The sequence below is a fragment of the Neophocaena asiaeorientalis genome, unplaced genomic scaffold (genome assembly GCF_003031525.2).
Source record: "Neophocaena asiaeorientalis asiaeorientalis breed wild unplaced genomic scaffold, Neophocaena_asiaeorientalis_V1.1 scaffold295, whole genome shotgun sequence".
Taxonomy (NCBI): domain Eukaryota; kingdom Metazoa; phylum Chordata; class Mammalia; order Artiodactyla; family Phocoenidae; genus Neophocaena; species Neophocaena asiaeorientalis.
Genome location: NW_020174718.1, coordinates 1348478 through 1359611, shown reverse-complemented (window position 1 = coordinate 1359611; position 11134 = coordinate 1348478). Strand labels below are relative to the sequence as shown.

General features: G+C 45.1%; 1 protein-coding gene across 8 annotated transcripts in view; it reads right to left on the bottom strand.

The window, feature by feature from the left end:
• Positions 1-11134, bottom strand: part of LOC112409742 (toll-like receptor 8) — a 144202-nt gene that overhangs the window by 95938 nt on the left and 37130 nt on the right. For 4 of the 8 annotated variants that reach the window (XM_024760044.1, XM_024760045.1, XM_024760048.1 and 1 more), the window contains exon 2: positions 5889-6067. The gene's annotated coding sequence lies outside the window, so the exon portion shown is untranslated. Of the gene's footprint in view, positions 1-3445; positions 3591-5888; positions 6068-11134 lie in introns of those variants that run through there. The other 4 variants (XM_024760041.1, XM_024760040.1, XR_003005222.1 and 1 more) reach the window with 3 other exon arrangements.

Here is an 11134-nt window from a genome sequence, read left to right as displayed (position 1 = left end):
AGAAATTTGCTTCACTTCCTGCACCCTGCCGAATATATAGCATTGCAGGCTACTGAGGAAGTAATTTCACAACTGTTTTTCTGGTTTCCACGGCAAATCAGATCTTTGGTTGGGTCCATGGTATACGATAAGCCCAACCTCTCCTTCGGGCTCTGAGGGAACCAAACGGCACAACGAAAATAACCTATCTCAGTCCCCACCCACATCTTCCTTTTCACCTTGGGCCCCAGTGGACACCAAAAACATAACTGCGAAAGGCCAGTGCAGTTTCAGGAACAGCTCAATAAAGCCTGCCTTAGCTGAGTGCACCCTGGGAGTCAGAGTGAGCCCAGGAGCCACGCTCAGAGCCCAGCCCATGGGGCGAGAGCTGTAGGCAGGGCAGAGACCACAAGTGCAGGGTGCAGAGGCAGCAAACCCCACCATGCAAGGCTAAACTAAACCCTGCGGGTTTTACCATAACACAATCTAGGGTGAAGGTGGTCTGTGAGGCATCTAAAGCTGCCTTCCTGGAACAGACAGCTTTTTATCTTTTCACACCCCTTTCCTAGCCTGCAAGCAGCGATGTTGCAAAGCTGCCCCCTCCCTCCTCCCTCTTCGAAAGCTTCCTTTGCTAAGAGGTGATTTGCCTCACACCACCTCCCCAGTTGCACCCCTTCCTCAGAATAGAGCCTGCTGATGCCCCCCTGACATGAAAGGATCAAGGGTACCTATTGATTGTAAAATGTGATGAGTCCGTCCAACTGAATGACTTTGCTGTTTGAGCATGACGCAGGATTCCACCAGAACTAAATGTTTGCCAAACTGGAAATATTTCTAATTTTTCATGGGCTCTGATGTGCTTGCAGTTGATATACTGATATTATGTATATTGATATATTGATATTATTGATATTATGAAAGTAAATTAATAAAGAAATGGCTGGCCACACAGAATCTGTCACCTTACATGAAATTTACAGTTAATAATAGATATTTGACTTGATCCATTCCACGTTTGATGGATTCACTAACAGCTTTGGAAGACAAAAGAAACCACTACCACATTAAATGCACGTATCGATTTCATACACATAAAAATATGAAAAATTATGCTGTTTGAATTCCAGGAAATACGGTAGCGTGCGTTTGTTGAGTGCTTTAACATGAAGCAAACACTGGGAGCACAAGTCATGCATTTTCTTGTCTGAGCTTCATAAAAATCAGTGAGGTGGGTGCTATCATAAGCCCCCATTTTACAGACATGGAACCTGAGGCTCAGAGGCTCATCTACCCAAGGTCACTTAGATGGTAGGTGGCAGACCGGAAAATTGAGCCTAGAGGTACCCACGTAGTTAACAAATTGGTACCAAGTGGCTGGTTGGCAGTGATCTGGTTTCAATTTTTGGCAGAAACACCAAAGCCATACCTGGAACCTTCTGGAATTAAATGCTGGGGGTATTACCCACCTTGCCTTTCCACTGATCAGTCTAACAGAGAGCACTTCCAGGTGCTCTGTAATTCCACAGAGCAACCGGAAATCCACTGATTCTAGACATATTCACCAGCTAGTGGCTCTTTGTAACCACCTGAAGAGTCACCACAGCCTGTATTGCTAATGCCGATCGAGAACCATGGGTTATGCGTTTAAATGTACTGTGTCTGCATAGCCCTGAATAGTTCTAAATTGGGGATAATACTTTAAAAAAAAACAAATCCCTCAACTCCATTTAGTAACTCAGTTGAACTCAAATGGTACTTCACTGGAATGACATCCCCCTCAGTAGACCCCAGAGGTGATGCTGAGACACACAAATAATATCCAACTGAGTTTCCAAGCCTGACCCTGGGTCATGACGTCCTCCCCTGTGAGACATACCCTGATACTGTCAGTCTGGGTTTCCATGGGACTGCCTTCTCTCTCATCAACCCCCGTGCAGTTTGCAGGACTATTACATGGAAGAATGAGAAGCAGAATGAAAAATGGACTTGATCAAGTGCCCTCGCCCTGATCCACTGCCTCGGCTTTTCAGATAAGGCATACAAGGAACTTTGATTTTGCTTTCTGGAATCAAGCTAAGGGGCTAATGAATAAGCTTTGGGTCTTCCTGGAGGCCTTGTCAGCCCCTAAAAAAGTCTGTGCTCCTTAAGGAAAGGACCAAAAGAGCTGTTCAGATGCTGCCCGAAGACAGTGGCCCTCAACTTCAGCTGCCCATTGAGATACCTGGGAAGTTGAAAAGCTACGAATGCCCCAGCCCACTCCAGAGATGCTGATTCCATTAGTCTGTGGTTCAGCCTGGACAGCGGGATTTTTTAAAGCTCACTCTGTGATTCTAGTATACAGTCAAGGCTAAGAACCTCTCTCCCCGAGGCCAGGAGTCGGCTAGGTCCTTGCCTTCCACCCTCCATCAATGACGGGGCGTGGGGGGGGGGCATTTTCCCAGTTTAGTTTTATTTTATCTTATTTCCACTTTCTTATAATACAATTATATTGGCTATCACAGCAGTTTACAAATATCAAGTCAAAATTGGATACGTTCAAATGCAATTCCATCTATGTCACTGGACCTGCTGGCCTAATTCCTTATGAGCCCTTGCAGTCATTTTGTAAAGCATCGATTTCAGGGTAGACTTAATTTACTTTCAAGGTCTATAATGTGCATTCACTGGATACAAAAAATGAACTTCAAGAACTTATATATACATTAAATACTGGTAAAAAAAAATAACTCCAAGAACTTCAATAAGCACTAAATGAGCGTGGAAAAAAAGATACTAAGGTAAATGTGGGATGGGAGTCTCTTGAAATCAGTCTTTGCAATGGCTCTTAAATCTCATTCAATTTTCTAGAAAACATACCATTTTTAAAAAATTGTAAAGATTGAAAAATTTTCAATCTGACAGTTCCTGACGCTAACAAAAGCTGACCACCTGCTATGTCTAAACACTATAGAATATGATTACGGAAATAGTAACCTCTTTACTTAAAAACTCTGAACAAGAAAAGTAGCAATTATGAATACACATTAAGCTCCTGGTAGTAGATGAAGTTTGGACTTTGCCCAGGCACTAGCAAGCGACCCGGAGTGAGCCAAGAGAGGCTGTCCTTTTCTGTGCAAAGAGCAAAGGACAAACACCTCCCCACCTGCTTTACCCCCAGCCCTTTCACTCTAGGTGAGAATACCATTTCTGGCAGGACCAGAAAGTCATACCCCAGTTCAATTCCTAACTTGGAATTTGCTTCTTTTCCTCTTGAAAATGATAAGATCACTGCATTTGATTTTTGAAATTTCCTGCACACTGGACCACTCTGTCTACATTTAGAGTTGCCCCAAGACTTCGCCTTTTTATATTGATTTGCCCATCCATCACTTTCTTCGGTCACACCATTTGCCACCAAACCCTATTTCGGGGTCAGAAATCCTCTATTTTCTTGGAAAGCTTTGTTAAAAGAATAGAACGAGCTTACCACTCTTCTGGGGTTGTCCTTCCTAACTGCTCATTCTAGAACCTGCAGTGCTGCGGAGGGGCACCCGCTGTGCTACGGGCGCACATGGACAAAGAAACTAACCAACTTCCTAAAACTGGCCGCTTTACCATCAGCAGAACCTTGCCTGTGGTTTGCAAAAGCTTATGTGGGAAGAAGAGAACTTGTGATTTCGTAACTGTTGCCAAATCATTTATTGACTATGCTGTAAAATTTCAAAACTGAAATGGGGGCGTGGAGGAAAAAGTCATTTATAAAATGATTTAAATATAACCCGAGCCAGATCGATCCGGTGCATTTTTGTTAATTTGGGTTTATCTGTGTGTACGTGAGGGTGGGTGAGGGGTGGCTAAAAGGATCCTCAGCAAAATGTTAAGAGCAGTGAGCTCTGGGAAGCAGAACTGGGGGGAAATGAGGGAGAAATGGGGAAATTTTTCCTTTTCCTTAAAAAATTTTAGTGTCTTTTCTTCAACTTTGCCACAAATGTGTACTTGATTTAGGATTGCACAAACTCATTTTTTCTCATAGAATTCATGGATGTAGTTGAATAACATCTGCACCGCTTCGTCTTTGTTCCACACATTTCCGGGACAGCACATGGCGAGGTGGGCATGGGTCCCTCACCAAGCAGTGGCCACAGACTGTGCATCTCCCTCCTGGGTGTCCCTGAACCTCGGCCAGTACCCGGCACGTATTATAAGCTCAATGAATGTCCACTGAATGAGTGAGTGAATGGATGAGCAGAAGCATGAGGCAGGAAAATTTAATTTCCTGATTTGCTCTGATAAGTCAATTGGATTTTAAGCTCTCACAGAGAAGGCCCTGGAAGGTTTAGCCACAAGCAGGAGTCAGCAAACTCCAGCGTGTGGGCCAAATCTGCCCAGGGAGTAGAGAATGATTTTCACAGATGAACATTTGCCATCGATCTGATGAGACAGAACACTAACTGTAAACTCCAATGAGGCAAAAAGTTAGCATCCCCCCACCAAAGAATCCCATTCTTCTCATTATTAGACCTATAGTACAAAAAACTGCATTTCAGGGGCTTCCCTGGTGGCGCAGTGGTTGAGAGTCCGCCTAAAAAAAAAAAAAAAAAAAAAAACTGCATTTGATGATTATATTTTAAATGTTATCAATGAAATAATTGTGTAATGTGCTTTTCTCTTATTCTATAAGGACCTACATAATGCCCTCAATTGGCCTCTTGGCCTGCAAAGCCTAAAATGTTTACTTTACAGAAAATATTTGCTGACCCCTGGCCAAAAGAATAGTCTAGAATGGGATATAATGTGCTTCATATTGCCGTCCTCTCCTTTTCTCTCACACACACACACACACACACACACACACACACACACACACACACTATTGTTATCATTTTTCCCTCAGGCCCTTGGTTTGCCTCTCTTGCATAACCTCTGTAAGACAATGTACGGGCTTTGAAAACCCTCTAACCACTGGTCCCTCAGGTGATTCAAGGCGTGACACATGGTGTGGGAAGGGATTCCTATGACGTCAGAGAACATGGCCCGTGGCTTCGTGGGCTCACCAAAAACCTGGGTAATAGTCACCTCAAAGACCTCATCTGGCCGCCACGCAGCCTCTTGCTTTCTCTTGAAACATTTGCTTGGAAATAAAGTTTAAGACAGTAAGTCAAAATGACCACCAATATTGGAGTAGTGGAAAGCGATCAGCATTTCTAGAAAAGCCAGACACACAGGGCCTGGCCTTCAGGCCACAGAATGTCGGCCGATCATAGACCAGGCAGCTGGGATCACATAAAGCGTGGCGCACACTTGGGTTATACTTGCCAACAGTCCAGTGCCCATGCCAGGCAAACAAGAAAAACGAGCTACTTAATTAAAATCAAATGAGCCATCACAGGTTTTTCCACAAAGCCAGTAACCATAAAAGATGAAAATGAAAATGGAATTGACACCAGGTCAGGACAGTCACCGCAAACCAGAAGTTTAGCCCACGTGGAAAGCGGTCCGAGGATCCGGCCCTCTGCCCAAGCCCAGAAACTGGCTATCAGGGGCCCAGTCTGCTCTCCCGGCCCTGCCCTGTGAGGGCACAGGGCTCCGGGCAGCTCTTCCCTGGTTCTTCCCTTTGCCATCCACGCTGACTCAAATCTTTATTTCGAAATGGAGATGATCGGTCATCAAGTGCTTCCACCTAGCAAACCTACCAGACAGCATGCACTTCCCAGATGCACAAACCACCCTCTGGGGTGCTTGAGCCTCTCTGAGCCTCAGTTTTCTCAGCTCTCAAATGGGGAGAAGAATAACAGTACCTTTCTCTTACGGTGGCTTTAAGGATTAAATCATGCTTGCGGAACCCTCAGAACAGTCCCTAACAGAGCGAACACTCAACTAGCAGAGCTAGGATTATTGTTACTACTCTCACTGTCATGGACTTCACTCACCTCTAGGCTGTTTCCCGCAGTAGGCCGGGAGGGCCACTCAAGGCGCTGGCTGTGACCCTTTCCTCTGGCGTCAATGAGCACCACTGCACTCGTACGGCCGCAGATGGCTTCAACCCATCAAGGCTGCAGTGAAATCCCGTGTGTGGACATACCGTGAAACCCTGGACATGGCTCAAGACCTAGGACAACATCAGGGGCTGGGAATCAGTTTTGTCCAAAATAATCAACATGAAATACACAAAAAGGCTAAAGCGGAAGGGGTGTTGTAAAAGAAACATTTCTCAAGCAAAGGATTTGGATGAAGAAATACACAAAAGGATTCCTCTACACAAGGTCAGATCTGATATGAGCCTGTCCTAGTTTTAAACTGAGGTGTAGAGCTCCTGAGGGGACAGCAAGCTGCCTTTTCCGATCAGCGCAGACACAGGTGACATGGGCCGCAGGAAGCAGCTATCATCGGTCTCCTGGTTCTCCTGCTCCGGTTCGCTAAATCCTGAGCCCCGTAACCCACTTGCCCTGACTTACTCCTACCCCACTGCGCGCATCCCCACTGCAGAAGTTCTTGTCCATCTGTACTATCATTTCTCGTTTCAAACAAAAGCTTAAAGTGTTAGTCTATACAATGCCTCAGTACCCATTAGAAAATGGCAGCCTTCTGGATGCAAAAGTTTGCTGAACGCACTCTTCCTGTGGGCTGATGCAGCCTCAAATCAGGGCACAGAGCTACATAAGAGGAGGTAGGGCTGGATTCCAGGCTCACTTGGTCATATGGCCAACTACCCTTGAGCAGTGGACAACCTGTGCAACTGTACATGGTGGCCCAGCTAAACCAAACTGAAACTCATTTCATCATGATGAATGGGACCATATCCTTTCAATAGCACCCCTGACTACCCAGAAACAGGGACAAGGCAAGGTCCCTGCAGTCCTCTGCAAATTCCCTTCTTGAGTCAGTCACAGCTTGCAGACCAGTTATCTGAAAACCTCGGTCTTTCCATCAGTTGAAACATCTTCCTGTGTTTCCTGACGTCAGTGTCCCCCAGATGATGGGCCAAGACATCAAAAAACCCAGAGCACTCTACAGGTGGAAGGGCCCCTTATTTCATGGATGAGGGAACCAAAGCCAAAGGTCAGGAGTGCAATGGTGCTGGAGAGGACTCTTGGAATTCTCACTGCTCCACTTCTGCTTTTGAGTTCTTTCAACTTCTCCCTTCGTGAACACCCTAAGTGAAGAGCCCAGCAGTATCAAGTACTCCATCAATATTTTGAGAAGACGATGAGGGTGGGTTTTCTGGTCACATCAACCTTTTGTTCTTACTCCCCACCTCTTTTATTAAAATCTCATCATTATCATCAAGTTTCTCTTTCCAGTGACAGATTGTGTATACACCAACATTAATTCTTGCTGCTCCAGGTCTGCCAAAGCACATTTAGGTCTTGACAGATGTCCCTAGATCAAACGGAATGAGTGAAGCAGAAAAGCCCCCACTCGAGACACAAACATCCTCCTCCCTAATGAAAACTGAATAAAGTATGGTGTTTAATTGATAATAATGTATCAATATTGGTCTGTTGCGACAAATGTACCATAATCATATAAGATGCTAACGACAGGAGAAACTAGGCGTGGGGTACACAGAAACTCTGTGTACTGTCTTTGCAACTTTTCTGTAAATGTAAAACTATCCTAAAATTTAAAAGTTTATTTAAATTTTAAAAATAAGTGACTGTGTAAACTGAGTAAGGTTAAGATTCTCTCCATGTGTCTATATATACAAATATATGTAAAATAAAATGTGAACTTTCTTGCTCAAAACAAGAAGAGGAAAGACAAAGCTGTTTTCAGAGGATCAAAAGCAGAAGGTGTGGATACTCATGAAATGTCCAGAAAGCAATGAACACAATGAAGTGGGCCATCGTGGTCCTTATCTCAGTCCTGGTTACTTGCACAGGGCCTGGCATACAGTAGGGACTCAATAAAAATTCCTTGTTGAGTGAAGGTGATGGAAGTAGAGCTACCAAAGAAGCCAGACAAAGAGCAGTCCAAGGAAGAGGCAAACCTGGACCAAACAGTACTGGGAAAAACAGAGAGAAGAGGACGGTTCTTCTAGAATGCAGCTCTTAACACCTCAGCCACTGCCCTCCACCCTACCTGCTTACAAAAGCTCTCCAGAGGATTTCCCACTGCCTTCAATATAAGGTCTAACTTGCTTAGGATCACCAACGGGACCCTTTCTGATGAGCTCTGTCTCCCTTCCCAGCTCTTCAAGAGCCAAGCCCCCCTCTGACCCAGCACTCGTCTTTCAGACACGCTTGCATTTCCCCTTCCAAGTCCTGCTCATGCAGCCCTCTGGGCGCACGCTCACACTGCCCCATCTCACCAACTCTGAGATGTGTGTCTGAATCAGCCCCACTCATGGCTGGGGTGGACCTCCTGCTCTGTGCTCCCAAAGGGCCAAGCCATCCTCTGCTTCCCTCTTTCAAGGCTCTTATCACTTATTAATTGACTAGCCCGTGCCCCACTCTGGATGGGGGCTCCCTAAGGACAGGCATTTTATCATTTTATCCTTGAGCACCCACCTCAGTGGCTGGGGGATAGTAGAAGCTAAGCTCAGTGTTTTGGGAATAAAGGGAGGGAGGGATGAAGAGACAACGGAGGAGGGTGGGAGGGGAAGAAAGGATGTATTTCGTGGCCATGGCTGACCCTTAAGCAGAGCTTACTGTGTGCCGGGGATTTTTCCTTGATTAATTTCTTTACCTCTCCCAGGAACCCTGTGATGGAGGGACTATTATTCCCAATTTATTCCCAATTTTCATACGAAGAAACTGAAGCACAAAGAGCTTAAAAAAGTCATGTTCCTGGAGGAATCAGGCTCCCTGACTTCAGACTATACTACAAAGCTACAGTAACCAAGACAGTATGGTACTGGCACAAAAACAGAAGGAGTGAAGACCCAACACAGCCGAAAATAAATAAATAAAAAAAAAAAAAAAAAAAAAAAGTCATGTTCCTCTGCCTCCAGAAATGTGCTCTTAACCACTATCCAATAGTCTAACTATGCACAGGATCGCAGGGACTTATAAAAAGTCACCTAATCTGGCAAAGAAAAGATTATTGGTGACACTCAAGAAAGTAGTTTTGAGTGCGGTAGAATCAAAAGCTGGGTTCTAAGGGGCTGAACAGTAGCGTAGGATGAGACCAAACATGACCACCTCCCAGCACCAACCCCAGCACACCAGATGAACTTTCCAGAAGGAGTGCACTGATGACCATTCTCTCGCCTCCAACTCCACCGTAAGCATGGACCCATGAGCCAGGAAGCAGGTTTCTCTGCAGTCTTAATCCAATCTTTCCCAATGGTCCCTCTCAAAAGCTGTGGACCTCAGTCCTGCTCTTCAGCTGACGTGACCGCCCTTCATTCACTCCTTGAGAAGGGCCCATGCCTTTCCCAACTCTGCAGTCTCTTGCTGCGCCTGCAGAGGTCTGTCCTTGCCCCACCTCACCCCAGCGCTGTGAATCACAGGAGCTTGCATTCTGTGACGGGTGGGTGCCTCTCGGCCGTGAGCATTTGGGACACAGCTGTCGGTGTCCTGCCCATCTCAACTGGCACCCACGTGGCCAGGCCCACCCAGCAGATGTGCGGCTCTCCGTATTGAGTCCCCAGGCCGCTCCCTGCCTCGTGGCATTTCGTCTCCTCTGTGCCAGGCACCCACCTAAGGCACTACCCATGTACATTTCCCATTGTGTTTTGGTGGTTATTAAAATCTCCACTTTTAGAGAAGGAAGCATGCTTGCAAAGGTTCAGTAATTCGCCCAAATGAACCAAAAGCTCTGTAGAACTTGTCACATTCTGCCCTGGATTATATTTTGGTAGGTCCATCTTATATCCTCTATCAGACCGTAAACCTTTTGAACCCAAGTGCTGTTTTTTTTCGGCCACGCCGCAAGGCTTGTGGGATCTTAGTTCCCCAACCAGGGATTGAACCCGTGCCCTTGGCAGTGAAAGCACAGAGTCCAAACCACTGGACTGCCACAGAATTCCCCCAGGGGCTGTTTTATTTGTCCAGCTTGGCCCTGTATACTTATCGGTTGACAAATGTTGGTGAAAATGAATGGGGAGCACAGAGGATTATATTAGTAGAATTAAGGGACGTTTATTATATGTAAATCTTTTCTGATTATATTATCATCAATATTACATACTTCTAAACATTCAAATTCAGGAATGTACAACATAGATGAAAGCCCTCCAAATTCCACTCCTCAAAGATAATGACTATTAACAGTTTGGTCTATGTTCTTCAAGATTTTTCCTACATATGTACTGACATACCATCACAAACAATTCTTTTACAAAAATGGGATCATATGATATACACTGCTCTTTACCACTTTTTTTCACCTAGCACTATTTTAGATATATAAATCTGTCTTATTATTTTTGTTTTGTTTTGTACCTTAATAGTTATGTTATATACATTGTATGGACATAGCATTTTATTTAATGACTCTCCTACTGACTGACACTTGGGTGTCCTAAATTTTTTTTATTGAAGTATAGTTGACTTACAATATTGTGTTAATTTCAGGTGTTTTACTTATAATAGCTAAGACATGAAAGCAACGCAAGTGCCCATCAACAGATGACTGGCTTAAGAAGATGTGGTATAGGGACTTCCCTGGCGGTCCAGTGGTTAAGACTCCGTGCTTCCACTGTAGGGGGCATGGATTCGATCCCTGGTCAGGGAACTAAGATCCCGCGCATGGTGTGGCAAAAAGAAAAAGATGTGGTGTGTGTATACATACACACACACACACACACACACACACACACACACACACACACGCTGAAATATTACTTAGCCACAAAAAAGAAAGAAATATTGTCTCCTGAATGTCACAACAAACATCTTTGGAGGGGAAATAATTTTAGAAGAACCACGTTCTGGTGAGGAGAAGCACCAGCAGGATGGAAGAGAGTGATTATGCCACAGATGGAGCACATCTGATGAAGCAAGTAGGCAAAAGGGCGTGAACCAGGAGCGGGGGTGGGTGGACTTGTAACTTAGGAAGGGGAAGAGGAAGGGACACCTAAGGGAGGGCCACCACTCCTCGCAAACAGGATAGGCTGTTTGTGGAAAGAATCTTGGTTTTGTGAGCTGGTGCAGAGGACAGTTACATACAATATATTTTGACGTTGAGGGGAGGGGATTTGAAGAAGTGCACGTCAGTGGGTCTCCAATTT